Source organism: Lagenorhynchus albirostris, chromosome 5, assembly GCF_949774975.1.
Source record: "Lagenorhynchus albirostris chromosome 5, mLagAlb1.1, whole genome shotgun sequence".
NCBI lineage: Eukaryota > Metazoa > Chordata > Mammalia > Artiodactyla > Delphinidae > Lagenorhynchus > Lagenorhynchus albirostris.
The window spans coordinates 119,293,588-119,310,173 of record NC_083099.1 but is presented as its reverse complement, the minus strand read 5'-3'; positions in this window follow the sequence as shown (position 1 = coordinate 119,310,173).

The window sequence follows — 16,586 nt, the reverse complement described above, 5'->3', positions numbered from 1 at the left end:
AAAGTGCATTCATCTGACCATTAATGTTTTCTTTTTTGATGTTAACTTTGTTAGATTAAAAAAAATTCTAAATAAAAGTCACTTACAGAACAAAAAATATAACTAAAGCCTGTAAGAAACTGTTGGACTATATTTAGATATTCAGAACTAATTTGTTGATCATTTATTGTTTACTTTTATTTATTTATTTTGGCTGTGTTGGGTCTTTGTCACGGCGTGCGGGCTTTCTCTAGTTGCAGCGAGCGGGGACTACTCTTTGTTTTAGTGTGTGGGCTTTTCATCGTGGTGGCTACTCTTGTTATGGAGCATGGGTTCTAGGTGCGCGGGCTTCAGTAGTTGCAGCACACAGACTCAGTAGTTGCAGTGAGTGGGCCCTAGGCATGCGGGCTTCAGTAGTTGTGGCTCACGGGCTCTAGAGTGCAGGTTCAGCAGTTGTGGCGCATGCGCTTAGTTGCTCCAAGGCATGTAGGATCTTCCAGGACCAGGGCTCGAACCCATGCCCCCTGCATTGGCAGGCGGATTCTTAACCACTGCACAACCAGGGAAGTCCCCTCATTTGTTGTTTAAACTGAAGCTGTGTTAACAGTAGAGATAACAACATATTAAAAAACTTAAAAAAATTTAAAAGAATTAATACTGTAGTGAACGCACAAAGTTCCTCAAACTGTATCCCCTAGAACGCTGTAGCATTTCATGAAGAGTAAGTTCTAGGAACCAGAAGAAACTTGTGTAGACACAAGATTTGACATCAGGTACCTTTGTCACTTTTTGTCTATCCACTCTTAAAGGAGTCATTTCAACATTCTTAATCTCATATTTTCTAATTTCTAAAATGGCACAGGTCAACATTTCAAATGTTTACAAAGTCCAGGCAGGATACTTAGATGAATAAAGCATGGTTTGTTAAGGACTGTGGTGAACTGGCGAACACGTGTCCTGTCCACAGACCTCGGTGGCTTCCAGGCTCCAGGCCATCATTACCACATGGGGACACCAGCCTAGTGTAGCCGGATCTTTAAGTACTGATGGGCAATCTCCACATTTTAAAATGGGGTAAATAATTCTAAAGGTTTAAAAAGATGGTGTGTGCTAAACTGCACATCTCTGCAAGCCAGATTTCTTCTATGGCTGAGCAATTTGTAACCACTGGATTAACTAATTTTTAACTAATCTTCAAATACCATTATTACTGATGTTTTGTGATTCTATAGGACTAGATAAGAACTAAGAATAAGTCAGGGCCACCTATTAATAACTTTGATATCGATACATTGTTTCTGCCTGAATAACATTGTGAAATTTTAGTGCAGAATAGAAGTTAGTCGTCTTCTGTTTTTGAATTATTATTAAGGTCTAACAACTATTTTCAGTTATCAAGAAAGAAGAGGTCTTTGAAGACTCTAGTCTATAAATGAGAAAGCTTTTAAGAGACCTGTAAGTGGCGTTTTTATGAAATGTTAATGCACACGTGTGGTGGATGGTTGAGGACCAACAGGATAAACCCCGGTGGGGTTGTAACTCTGGACTAGATTTATGGGACTCAACTCAATCACCAAGTGTATTACTAAAAGGATGGTAAAAGCCTCTGTAAGGATCCAGCTGTCTGTCACGTGACCTGATCTAGGGAAGAGATAAAAGCTTATATGGATCTTGTGGAAGCCTGCCAATACTTGTCTCCATAATACATGATAAAACTCTGACAGTAAACTACTCCTGGGGGGTTGGTATTAAATTAGAGAGGCGGCAGCTCTCCTTTCTGCTGTTTACAGATATCCAGGCATGGCTTTCTAATACGTTGCTAATTTAGAATCCAGAAGATGGAAGTTCTGTTTTAATATCTTCCAACACCTCATCTTTTCTATCTCTGCTGTTACATACTTCAGAAGTATGGAACTATTAATGTGTGATATTACCCATTCGCTGTGCTATAGCTTTCTTGGGATCATATCACACAGGTATAGATTAAAGATTGTCTTAAGAAAGATATCCCACTCTTTCTAGAAAATACGTAAATAAGTACTCGTGCTTTAGTCAGAGATAATTTTCGTCCTGAAAAATCAGAAATTCAGTCAGTCTAACTTAATGTTTAATAAGACGGAGACTTTTATTTTTCTAGTAGCAATCACCAGAATTGTTTTTACACAGAAGTGTCTTTATTTAGAAAAACAATGAGCTTTCTAATAGAGGAGGTGAATCTTGGTGTGCCCAGGGCAAAGGGAAGAGAAGGTGAGAGGGACACAACTAGGAAGAGGAAGAGAGAAGAAAGTAGAAGACTGCATTAGCATAATGTGAATCCTCCTCGAAAACTCCCAGAACCTTCAGCAAAGTCCCCTAAACTCACAAAATTAAAAAAATTCAGTTTAAAAAATTATGGTAAAATCTACATAACACAAAATATATCATTTTAACCATTGTAAAGTGTACAATGACATAAAGTGCATTCACAGTGTTGTGCAACCATTGTCATGATTCATCTCCAGAATTTATTCATCATCCCAAACTGAAAGTCTGTACTCATTTAACACTAAATTCTTATTCGCTACTCCCCCTGCTCCTGGCAACCATCATTCTCCTTTCTGTCTGTATGATTTTGATTACCTAGTACCTCATTTAAGCGGGGTCATACAATATTTGTTCTTTAGTGAGACATTATTATTTTTTTAAACATCTTTATTGGAGTATAATTGCTTTACAATGGTGTGTTAGTTTCTTCTTTATAACAAAGTGAATCAGTTATACATATACATATATTCCCATATCTCCTCCCTCTTGCGTCTCCCTCCCACCCACCCTCCCTATCCCACCCCTCTAGGTGGTCACAAAGCACCGAGCTGATCTCCCTGTGCTATGCGGCTGCTTCCCACTAACTATCTGTTTTACATTTGGTAGTGTATATATGTCCATGCCACTCTCTCGCTTTGTCCCAGCTTACCCTTCCCCCTCCCCATATCCTCAAGTCCATTCTCTAGTAGGTCTGTGTCTTTATTCCCATCTTACCCTTAGGTTCTTCATGACCTTTTTTTTTTTTTTTTTCTTAGATTCCATATATGTGTGTTAGCATACGGTATTTGTTTTTCTCTTTCTGACTTACTTCACTCTGTATGACAGACTCTAGGTCCATCCATCTCACTACAAATAACTCAATTTCGTTTCTTTTAATGGCTGAGTAATATTCCATTGTATATATGTGACACATCTTCTTTATCCATTCATCTGTTGATGGACACTTAGGTTGCTTCCATGTCCTGGCTATTGTAAATAGAGCTGCAATGAACATTGTGGTACATGACTCTTTTTGAATTATGGTTTTCTCAGGGTATATGCCCAGTAGTGGGATTGCTGGGTCATATGGTAGTTCTACTTTTAGTTTTTTAAGGAACCTCCATACTGTTCTCAATAGTGGCTGTATCAATTTACATTCCCACCAACAGTGCAAGAGTGTTCCCTTTTCTCCACACCCTCTCCAGCATTTATTTTTTCTAGATTTTTTGATGATGGCCATTCTGACCGGTGTGAGATGATTCTCATTGTAGTTTTGATTTGCATTTCTCTAATGATTAATGATGTTGAGCATTCTTTCATGTGTTTGTTGGCAATCTGTATATCTTCTTTGGAGAAGTGTCTATTTAGGGCTTCTGCCCATTTTTGGATTGGGTTGTTCGTTTTTTTGTTATTGAGCTGCTTGTAAATCTTGGAGATTAATCCTTTGTCAGTTGCTTCATTTGCAAATATTTTCTCCCATTCTGAGGGTTGTCTTTTTGTCGTTTTTATGGTTTCCTTTGCTGTGCAAAAGCTTTTAAGTTTCATTAGGTCCCATTTGTTTATTTGTGTTTTTACTTCCATTACCCTAGGAGGTGGGTCAAAAAGGATCTTGCTGTGATTTATGTCATAGAGTGTTCTGCCTATGTTTTCCTCTAAGAGTTTGATAGTTTCTGGCCTTACATTTAGGTCTTTAATCCATTTTGAGCTTGTTTTTGTGTATGGTGTTAGGGAGTGTGCTAATTTCATACTTTTACATGTACCTGTCCAGTTTTCCCAGCACCACTTATTGAAGAGGCTGTCTTTTCTCCACTGTATATTCTGTTTTTTTTTTTTTTTTTTCTGTACATGGGCATCTCACTGTTGTGGCCTCTCCTGTTGTGGAGCACAGGCTCCGGACGCACAGGCTCAGCGGCCATGGCTCACGGGCCTAGCCACTCCGCGGCATGTGGGATCTTCCCAGACCGGGGCACAAACCCATGTCCCCTGCATCAGCAGGCAGACTCTCAACCACTGCACCACCAAGGAAGCCCCTCTCCACTGTATATTCTTGCCTCCTTTATCAAAGATAAGGTGACCATATGTGCGTGGGTTTATCTCTGGGCTTTCTATCCTGTTCCCTTGATCTATATTTCTGTTTTTGTGCCAGTACCATACTGTCTTGATTACTGTAGCTTTGTAGTATAGTCTGAAGTCAGGGAGCCTGATTCCTCCAGCTCCATTTTTCGTTCTCAAGATTGCTTTGGCTATTCGGAGTATTTTGTGTTTCCATACAAATTGTGAAATTTTTTGTTCTAGTTCTGTGAAAAATGCCATGGGTAGTTTGATAGGGATTGCACTGAATCTGTAGAGTGCTTTGGGTAGTCTAGTCATTTTCACAATGTTGATTCTTCCAATCCAAGAACATGGTATATCTCTCCATCTATTTGTATCATCTTTAATTTCTTTCATCAGTGTCTAGTGAGAAATTCTTATTGAGCTTATTTTGTGTTGGGGAAATCAATGAAAGGGGCATATTTCACATGAGGGACAACGTGGTCAGGTCAGAGGATTCTGAAGAAATCGCAAGAGCCTGGAGGAAGAGGAGGTGGCTCCAGGAATATGACAGAGGTTGAAACTAGACCCACAAAGCCAGCTCTGGTACACAAACGTGATTAGTTTATAGAATGCCTTAAAACATTTAAATTATATGACATCATTCAAAATTGGGAAGATTTTAATAGAGATCCAGATATCTTGCCCATCTTGTAAAATCTGGCAGTAATGGGCATACATTTCCCCAGCTACAATCAGATGGGCAGCAGATGCACACTCCAGCTCTTTCCTTATAATTCATAGTGCTTTATTTATTCATTTGTAATTTATTCAAAGGATGAATAACATTCATAGTAATCTGAATAGTAATTTTGAAATAGGTGTTTAGATCTCCACATATATAGAGATGCATCCAAGTTTATCCAGATCTTGAGTGGCAGGGAGGCTTCATATGACATCTGGGCTACAAACCGAAAAAAGACATTTATTGGGAGGATAGAGAGTTGTCCCGCAGACACCAGTAGAGGCAGATCAGTGGGTTTTGTGGAAACCCTGGAGAGCAGTCAGGCAGCCAAGCAGACCCCTTGTCTAGCTGTCATTCATCAGGGAAAGCATGCTCTCTGTTCTTTGTATCTTCTAGGTGTCCACTTTATTCATATTCATATTGCTGTGTGTCTGCATTGCTTCTTCAGGCCAAAATTGTTTTTCTAATATGGCTCTTGTAGGAGCTTACAGTTCCTGCTTGTTCAAGTGCCACCAATCAACTGATTATAGATTCTGAATCCCAATTCCATGTCCCCAGGAGAGAGAAGTTAGTGGCTTGGTTTATGTCCACTCAGTCACAACTCTGATTTAGCTGTGGCTGGAGTGGGACATTCTGGGCAGGTTTTCACTGACTTCAGGTTGACAGTCGTGCATCTTTGCTTTCTGCCCTGTAAAGATCCTTGGATGCTAGTTATGCCGCTGGGAGTGAGCTCACTTTGTCCATGTACATTGGCGTGTAAGGACGTGGAAGTCAACATCCCTGTGAATTCATACTCCCTCAAAGAGTAAGGAGTGAGGGTGGCTGCATAAGTGCATCTGCTTTCCCTCCTTCTAGCATGTAATTCTACGAGGTGTTCTGAGACTTTTCTGGAAGAGAAAGCAGAATTGAGCCCCTTGTGTCCTCAGCGTCAGTCTCAATAACGTGCCCTGCTATTGGCTCTTCCTCCTTCCATCTCACTCTTCTCATCCCCTCACTCCTACTCACTGGAATCACTTCTCCCCAATGCTAGCTCCCTTCTGATATCTAAGTCAACCTACTCACAAGTCCTATCACAGACTCTGCTTTTCGGGAAAGCTGTGCTGAGACAGTCTGGTTTGTCAGGTGTTTACCCATTTGTTCTGGGGTGACTTATGTCCTCCAAAAGGATAAGTTGAAGTCCTAACTACTAGTACCTCAGAAGGTGACCTTATTTGGAAATAGGGCTGTTGCAGATGTGATTAGTTAAAGTGAGGGCACACTGTGGTACGTTGGGTCCTTAATCCAGTATAATTCTGTTCCTTACAAGAAGACAAAAGACACAGATACATGAGGGGAGAACACCATGTGATGACGGAGCAGAGATGGAAGTGATTTAGTTGTAAGACAAGGAACATCAAGAATTGTCAGCAACCACCAGAAGCTAGGAATAGGCAAGGGAGAATCCTCCCTTGATTTCAGACTTCAAGCCTCTAGAATTATAAGATAATAAATTTCTATAATTTTAAGCCTCCTGGTTTGTAGTTCTTTGTTACAGAATCCTAGGAAACTGATACCCCGTTGTTGTAACTTCTGTTGCCAGATACTGAGCACATGTATGTAGCCTACTGACCACTTATCAAGGACCAGACTGGTAATGAAGTGGCTTTGGTTAGGCTCCTTAAAAGGGGGATATGGCTGTAGTGAAAACCATGGGCATCTACAACATAAGTGGAAATGTTTGTTAAAAGGTAAAATGATGATACCTGAAAAAATAAAATGAGAATTGATTTAAAGTCTATCAGAAAAACAGTAGAACAAAATTCTGTTAAGACTGTACTAGTGAGAATGCTATGTTTTCCCCATTTCTTTTATTTTCTTCTCACACAATTAGACTATGTTTCCTGGGCTCATCTCTGGTTAGACAAGGTTATATGACAAAATTTTGGCCAGAAACTGATTTAACTCAATAAGTTGATAAGCATATTTCAGATGCCAGGAACATAGAACAATATTGATTAATAAGAGAAATATGATAAAAATAGCAATAAAATATCTGTAAGTTAATAATAGAGATTTCTTAATCAGTACAATACCTCAGATCTCCTCAGGCATTTAACTCTCTTTTGATATCTAAACCAACTCATCCTTTTTAAACTCTAGGATCAGATAAGGGCTCACAGACAAAGGCATGTTTGTGGAGCTCACTGATATTATGAGGGGTGTAGATGAAGTGTTTTTGCAAGAAGAAGCTTAAAGTGGATGTTGTATCTTTTGGAATCAAACTATTGGTTTTTATTTCTTCAAGATTCTTTGGATAAGGTATTGTTGTGTCCATTTAAAATTTCTTCACCATAAAAATCATTAGCTGTAGACATAGCAGCAGAAGCAGTAAATACCTGCTTAATAATTGGGTAAGATACTGTGCTGGGTACATGAATTATATGGAAACACATTGACCTTGAGGAGTTTATAATCTCATAAACTCTGACTGCAGTGTGGACAAAAATGAGAGAAAACCAACAATGGATGGGAGGAGAACAAATAGGAATTTATTGCAATAGTAGAGAGTTTGACTAGACTAGTGGTGGTAGAAATGGAGAGAATTAGTGGGTTTGAGAAATACTTGGGAGATAAAATCCATGAGAATCAGTGATGGATTGAGTGAGGTGTGGGTAGGTGTTGGAGATGGCTCTTAGGACTGGGATTCTCTCAGATGGAGAGACGGTGGTGTCTTTGGCTATAATGTGGAACACTGGAATGGAGATGCATTTGGAGTCAAACTTATTGAATCTGAAGCATATTTTTGGTAGGTGCTTATATAGGCAGCTGAAGCTCAGAGGAGTGGTCTGAATTGTAGATAGAAATGTAGAGCATTTGATTATGAGCAGTAATTGAAGCCACAGTGTAGATGAATTTTATTATGGTGAGAGGGCAGAGTGAGCAGACAAGGCACCCTAGGGATAATATTGGGGAGTCTACAGAGCTTAGTAATTAAGAAGAGAAGAATAATCCTGCAAGCAATTGCCAGACTTACACAGGTTCATAGACCCAGGGTCCCTTGCATGAATGGGGGGACGCTGGGCCTCATTGAGAAAGGACCTTGCTACACAGCAAAAAATATATAATATAAATATTCCTCCTAAATGTCAAGAGAGAGGCCCGTGGCCTCCTCCCAGGATGCTTGTGCACTGGGGAAGAGTAAATAATCAGATTTTTAGGGATTTCTGGACACTGACTTTAAACTGATATGAATTCATAGAGATCCTAAATGCTGTCAGAGTTCACCTATCAGAGTTGGGGCTTAATAAGGTCAGGTGATCAGTGGAGTTTTGACTTGTATCAACTGAACACTAGGCCTTGTGGGTCTCTAAATGCACCTTGTGGTTATTTCTCAGTTCCAGAATGTGTGACTGGCATGGACATACTCAGAAACTGGCAGAGTTTCCATATTGGTTCCCTGATCTGTGGTAGGAAATCCCAATTTAGGTCACCTGAGTTGTTTCCACCTATCAAAATAGTAAACCAAAAAGTAATACCATATTCCTAGAAAAACTGCAAAGATTAATACCCTCATCAAAGACTTGAAAGATGCAGGGGTGGTGGTTTCTACTGTATCCTCATTCAACTTACCTGTTTGGCCTGTGCAGAAGACAGATGGATCTTGGAGAACGATAGTGATTATTGCAAATGTAATCTGGTGGTGATTTCAATTGCAGCTGCTGTTCCAGATATGCTTTATTGTTTAAACAAATCATCCCATATCCTGGAACCTGGTATGTAGCTATTAAACATGGCAAATGATTATTTCTTTATACCTGTTATTAAAGACCATAAGACAGAATGTACTTTCAGCTGACAGGGTAGCACTACAACTTCACTGTTTTTTCAGGGCTATTTCAGCTCTCCTGGCTTACATCATATTCTAGTCTGCAGGGACCTTGATCACCTCCCCATTCCATAGGGCATCACACTGAATCATTTCATTGATGAGAGCATGCTGATTGGACTAGGTGATAAGGAGTAGTAATGATTCTAGACACCTTGTTAAGGTACAAACATGCCTGAGGGTGGGAGATAAATACCACAAAATTCAGTGATCTGCCAGCACTGTGAAATTTCTTAGGGGTCCAGTGTCTGGGATACTTCCAGATACCTTTTCCAGGCTTAAGGATAAGTTTCTGCATTTTGCCTCTTCTACCGTGAAGAAAGAGGTATGATGCCTAGTAAGCCTCTTTGGCCTTTAGAGGTAACATGCTCTTCATTCAGCTATGCTATTCTGACCCACTTACCAGGTGACTTGAAAAGCTTTCAGTATTGAAAGAGTTAGAGAAGGCCCTACAATAAATTCAGACTTCTCTGCAAGTTGTTCTCCCACTTGGGCAAATATAGGATATGTGATTGTGCTTAGAGTTTGAGTGGTGGATAGGGATGCTCTGTGGGGCCTTTGGCAGGATCCTATAGGTAAATCATAGCACATTGACCTTTAGGATTTTGTTTTTGTTTTTGTTTTTTTGCGGTACGCGGGCCTCTCACTGTTGTGGACTCTCCTGTTGCGGAGCACAGGCTCCAGACGTGCAGGCTCAGCGGCCATGGCTCACGGGCCAAGCCACTCCGCGGCATGTGGGATCTTCCCGGACTGGGGCACGAACCTGTGTCCCCCTGCATCGGCAGGCGGACTCTCAACCACTGCACCACCAGGGAAGCCCTCTTTTTTTTAACATCTTTATTGGAGTATAATTTCTTTACAATATTCTGTTAGTCTCTGCTTTATAACAAAGTGAATCAGCTATATGTATACATATATCCCCATATCCCCTTACTCTTGCATCTCCCTCCCACCCTCCCTAGGCCACCCCTCTAGGTGGTCAAAAAGCACCAAGCTGATCTCCCTGTGTTATGCAGCTGCTTCCCGCTAGCTATCTATTTTACATCTGGTAGTGTATATATGTCCATGCTACTCTCTCACTTCGTCCCAGCTTACCCTTCCCCCTCCCTGTGTCCTCAAGTGCATTCTCTACGTCTGCGTCTTTATTCCTGTCCTCCCCTAGGTTCTTCAGATGTTTTTTTTTAGATTTCATATCTGTGTGTTAGCATACGGCATTTGTTTTTCTTTTTCTGACTTACTTCACTCTGTATGAAGACTCTGTATGACAGACTCTAGGTCCATCCACCTCACTACAAATAACTCAATTTCATTTCTTTTTATGGCTGAGTAATATTCCATTGTATATATGTGCCACATCTTCTTTATCCATTCATCTGTCTTCTTTGGAGAATGTCTACTTAGGTCTTCTGCCTATTTTTGGATTGGGTTGTTTGTTTTTTTAATATTGAGCTGCATGAGCTGTTTATATATTTTGGAGATTAATCCTTTGTCCGTTGATTCGTTTGCAAATATTTTCTCCCATTCTGAGGGTTGTCTTTCCGTCTTGTTTCCTTTGATGTGCAAAAACTTTTAAGTTTCATTAGGTCCCATTTGTTTATTTTTGTTTTTATTTCCATTACTCTAGGAGGTGGATCAAAAAAGATCTTGCTGTGATTTATGTCAAAGAGTGTTCTTCCTATGTTTTCCTCTAAGAGTTTTATAGGGTCCTGGTCTTACATTTAGGTCTCGAATCCATTTTGAGTTTATTTTTGTGTATGGTGTTAGGGAGTGTTCTAATTTCGTTCTTTTACATGTAGCTGTCCAGTTTTCCCAGCACCACTTATTGAAGAGACTGTCTTTTCTCCATTGTATATTCTTGCCTCCTTTGTCATAGATTAGTTGACCATAGGTGCGTGGCTTTATCTGTGGGCTTTCTATCCTGTTCCGTCGACCTATTTTTCTGTTTTTGTGGCAGTACCATACTGTCTTGATTATTGTAGCTTTGTAGTATAGTCAGAAGTCCAGGAGCCTGATTCCTCCAGCTCTGTTATTTTCCCCTCAGGACTGCTTTGGCTATTCAGGGTCTTTTGGGTCTCCATACAAATTTTAAGATTTTTTGTTCTAGTTCTGTAAAAAATGCCATTGGTAATTTGATAGGGATTGCATTGAATCTTTAGATAGCTTTGGGTAGTATAGTCATTTTCACAATGTTGATTCTTCCAATCCAAGAACATGGTATATCTCTCCATATGTTGCTATCATCTTTAATTTCTTTCATCAGTGTCTTATAGTTTTCTGCATACAGGTCTTTTGTCTCCTTAGGTAGGTTTATTCCTAGATACTTTATTCTTTTTGTTGCAGTGGTAAATGTGAATGTTTCCTTAATTTCTCTTTCAGATTTTTCATCATTAGTGTATAGGAATGCAAGAGATTTCTGTGCATTAATTTTGTATCATGCAACTTTACCAGATTCATTGATTAGCTCTAGTAGTTTTCTGGTGGCATTTTTAAGATTCTCTATGTATAGTATCATGTCATCTGCAAACAGTGACAGTTTTACTTCTTTTTTCCAATTTGTTTTCCTTTTCTTTCTTTTTCTTCTCTGATTGCTGTGGCTAGGACTTCCAAAACTATGTTGAATAATAGTGGTGAGAGTTGACATCCTTGTCTTGTTCCTGATCTTAGAGGAAATGCTTTCAGTTTTTCACCATTGAGGATGATGTTTGCTGTGGGTTTGTCATGTATGGCCTTTATTATGTTGAGGTAGCTTCTCTCTATGCCCACTTTCTGGGAGTTTTTATCACAGATGGGTGTTGAATTTTGTCAAAAGCTTTTCCTGCATCTATTGAGATGATCATATGGTTTTTATTCTTCAATTTGTTAATATGGTGTGTCAAATTGATTGATTTGCATATATTGTAGAATCCTTGCATCTCTGGGATAAATCCCACTTGATCATGGTGTATGATCCTTTTAATGTGTTGTTGGAATCTGTTTGCTAGTATTTTCTTGAGGATTTTTGCATCTATATTCATCAGTGATATTGGTCTGTAATTCTCTTTTCTTTTCTTTTCTTTTTTTATGGCACGCAGGCCTCTCACTGTTATGGCCTCTCCTGTTGTGGAGCACAGGCTCCGGATGTGCAGGCTCAGCGGCCATGGCTCACGGGCCCAGTTGCTCCGTGGCATGTGGGATCTGCCCAGACCGGGACACGAACCCATGTCCCTTGCATTGGCTGGTGGACTCTCAACCACTGCTCCACCAGGGAAGCCCTGTAATTTTCTTGTTTTGTAATGTCTTTGTCTGGTTTAGGTATCAGGGTTATGGTGGCCTCATGGTTTGGGAGTTTTCCTTCCTCTGCAATATTTTGGAAGAGTTTGAGAAGGATGGGTGTTAGCTCTTCTCTAAATGTTTGATAGAATTCACCTGTGAAGTGATCTGCTTCTGGACTTTTGTTTGTTGGAAGATTTTTAATCACACTTTCAACTTCATTACTTGTGATTGGTCTATTCATATTTTCTATTTCTTCCTGGTTCAGTCTTGGAAGGTTATACCATTCTAAGAATTTGTCCATTTCTTCCAGGTTGTACATTTTATTGGTATAGAGTTGCTTGTCATAGTCTTTTAGGATGCTTTGTATTTCTGCAGTGTCTGTTGTAAATTCTCCTTTTTTATTTCTAATTTTATTGATTTGAGTCCTCTCCCTCTTTTTCTTGATGAGTCTGGCTAATGGTTTATCAATTTTGTTTATCTTCTCAAAAACCAGCTTTTAATTTTATTGATCTTTGTTATTGTTTTGTTTCTATTTCATTTATTTTTGCTCTGATATTTATGATTTATTTCCCTCTACTAAGTTTGGTTTTTGTTTGTTCTTCTTTCTATAGTTCTTTTAGTTTTAAAGTTAAATTGTTTATTTGAGATGTTTGTTGTTTCTTGAGGTAGGATTGTATTGCTATAAACTTCCCTCTTAGAACTGCTTTTGCTGCATCCCATATGTTTTGGATCATCGTGTTTTCATTGTCATTTGTCTCTAGGTTTTTTTTTTATTTCCTTTTTGATTTCTTCAGTGATCTCTTGGTTATTAAATAACATATTGTTTAGCCTCCATGTGTTTGTGTTTTTTACATTTTCTCCATGTTATTGATTTCTAATCTCATAGTGTTGTGGTCAGAAAAGATGCTTGACATGATTTCAATTTTCTTAAATTTACTGAGACTTGATTTGTGACCCAAAATGTGATCAATCCTGGAGAATGTTCCATGTGCACTTGAGAAGAAAGTGTAATCTGCTGTTTTTGGATGGAATGTCCTATAAATATCAATTAAATCTATCTGGTCTATTGTGTCATTTGAAGCTTGTGTTCCCTTATTAATTTTCTGTTTGGATTATCTGTCCATTGGTGTAAGTGAGGTGTTAAAGTCCCCCACTATTATTGTGTTACTGTCAATTTCCTCTCTTTTACCTGTTAGCACTTGCCTTATGTATTGGGGTGCTCCTATGTTGGGTGCATATATATTTATAATTGTTATATCTTCTTCTTGGTTTGATCCCTTGATCATTATGTAGTGTCCTTCTTTGTCTCTTGTAACAATGTTTGTTTTAAAGTCTATTTTATCTGAGTATTGCTACTCCAGCTTTCTTTTGATTTCCATTTGCATGGAATGTCTTTTTCCATCCCCTTATTTTCAGTCTGTATGTGTCCCTAGGTTTGAAGTGGGTCTCTTGTAGACAGCATGTATATGGGTCTTGTTTCTGTACCCATTCAGCGAGCCTGTTTCTTTTGGTTGGAGCATTTAATCCATTCATGTTTAAGGTAAGTATCGATATGTATGTTCCTATTACCATTTTCTTAATTGTTTTGCGTTTGTTTTTGTAGGTCCTTTTCTTCTCTTGTGTTTCCCACTTAGAGAAGTTCCTTTAGCATGTGTTGTAGAGCTGGTTTTGTGGTGCTGAATTCTCTTAGCTTTTGCTTTCTGTAAAGCTTTTGAATTCTCCATCGAATCTGAATGAGATCCTTGCCGGGTAGAGTAATCTTGGTTATAGGTTCTTCCCTTTCATCACTTTAAGTATATCATGCCACTCCCTTCTGGCTTGTAGAGTTTCTGCTGAGAAATTAGCTGTTAAACTTACGGGAGTTCCCTTTTATATTATTTGTCATATTTTCCTGCTGCTTTCAATAATTTTTCTTTGTCTTTAATTTTTGCCAATTTGATTACTATGTGTCTCGGTGTGTTTCTCCTTGGGTTTATCCTGTGTGGGACTCTCTGAGCTTCCTGGACTTGGGTGGCTATTTCCTTTCCCATGTTAGGGCAGTTTTCGACTATAATCTCTTCAAATATTTTCTCGGGTCCTTTCTCTCTCTCTTCTCCTTCTGGAACCCCATAATGCAAATGTTGTTGCATTTAATGTTTTCCCAGAGTTCTCTTAGGCTGTCTTCATTTCTTTTCATTCTTTTTTCTTTAATCTGTTCCACAGCAGTGAATTCCCCCATTTTGTCTTCCAGGTCGCTTATCCGTTCTTCTGCCTCAGTTATTCTGCTATTGATTCCTTCTAGTGTAGTTTTCGTTTCAGTTATTGTATTGTTCATCTCTGTTTGTTTGTTCTTTAATTCTTCTAGGTCTTTGTTAAACATTTCTTGCATCTTCTCGATCTTTGCCTCCATTCTTTTTCAACGTCCTGGATCATCTTCATTATCATTATTCTGAATTCTTTTTCTGGAAGTTTGCATATCTCCACTTCATTTAGTTATTTTTCTGGGGTTTTATCTTGTTCCTTCATCCGGTACATAGCCCTCTGCCTTGTCATCTTGTCTATCTTTCTGTGAATGTGGTTTTTGTTCCACAGGCTGCAGGATTGTAGTTCTTCTTGCTTCTGCTTTCTGCCCTGTGGACAACTGTGGACTCTTCAGCCAGTAAATCAATAAGCAAGGAAAGGTTTAACTCAACTGGCTGAGGCGATTGATCCTGACTATAAGAGGAAATTAGATTGCTTCAATCTAATGGGGGTAAGGAGGACTATTTCTGGAATGCAGGACATCCCTTGAGGTGCTACTTACTACCCTTATATCCTCTGAATGAAGTCACTGGGAAACTACACCCAAAACAGACAGAATACCAATGATCCAGATCCCTTAAGGTTGAAGGGTTGAGTCACTCTTCCCAGGCAAGGAACCATGACCAACTGAGGAGCTTGCTGAAGGCAAAGGGACATGAGTGGATAGTAGAAGAAGGCAGTTGTAACTACTAACTTTGACCACATGAACACCTTTAGATATAAGGATGATAATAAAGATAATTTTTTCTCAATTTTGATATTGATATGTCATGTATATATAATAAGCCTCTTTTCTTCCCTTCTACCATTTCCCTGCCATCAACATAAGCTGTTTTAATAGCATTTAACTTGATATCTTAGTTTTTAAGTTACAGACTATCAAAAAGGAATTAATCTCAGAAAGAAGGAGAAGGAACACCACTTAAAGCTGCATGAAAACTTTGTATTCTCTTTTATGGAGAATAATAATGTATTTTGGTTGTATGAGGGATAGTTGAGGTGGAAGCATAATTTTGGAAGTTCGGTATTGTTAAAAGAGGTGTATACTGCTGCCAGGTTGGCAAAGAATAAAGTGTGGTGAATTTGCATGGCATTAGCTAAGCTGGACCTATATTTTCTTCCCTGCATAGGTCTGGGTTAACATGGGCCACAAGAGACATTTTATGGTAGATTTGGAAGGTCAAAGGGAAGCAGGAGTTATATTCTTTTTATGCCTAGATGGTCAGTGTGGTGGCTCCAGGAGCTGCTCCAACACACATACATGGTAGTTGATTAACTGATTTTGTTGGCCTGGCCAGCAGTCAGGCACACAGGTTCTGGAGCTCCTGCTGGATCTCCAACTTCAACTTCTTCTGTTTCTAGACTAGGCTCAGGAGCAGAAACAGAAGCAACAGTCATGTGAACTATTAAAACAACTCCCACAGTCACATAAAGTCAATTGCCTATAATTCAGCCCAGATTCTATACTTTTCCTAGTGGTTCTGTTTGTCTGGTGGAACCCTGACTGCCATAGTATATCATAAGAAGTCAGTAAAGCAGAGGAATTTTGAGTATTAGCCAAAGATTTGGTGGAAAAAAGACATAGAATACCAGGTAGATAAGGAAGGAAGTGAAGACAGAGAAGATATGATGGATTGAAGAAGGTGGACTTTGAAATAAACTAGAGGTCACAAGGAAGAGAGCCATCGTGGGAGCAGTCAGCATGCAAGTTGGTATCAGAATGGTTAGGGATAAGAATGCTTCCAGACTCATGGATTTAGTAGCATGAAGAGTCCAAAATAGCTCAGTAAGGTATGAAAAAAGGTATTTGGAGAAGAGTTATAGATAGCTTGTGGCTTGTGGATGATGTTGTATTATCTTTTGTTGACAACAGAATAAAATACCAATGGTCAAATTCAAACCAGTGCTTGGCACATAGTTGGCTTTCACTAAGTTATTTGTTCAGTGAATGGAGGGACCCATATCTATTTGACTTTGAAAGAATCGACTGTGATCCAATTTACCTTGATATATAAGTTTAGGCCAAAAATACCACGATCATCATCAATATTTCTGGCTCTCACCTCTTTTCTATCTAGCAGGTGTGATGTAGTAATGTATATTGGCTGTAGAAAATTAGATTTGTCATTGAGTGTATGGGACCAAAGTCTT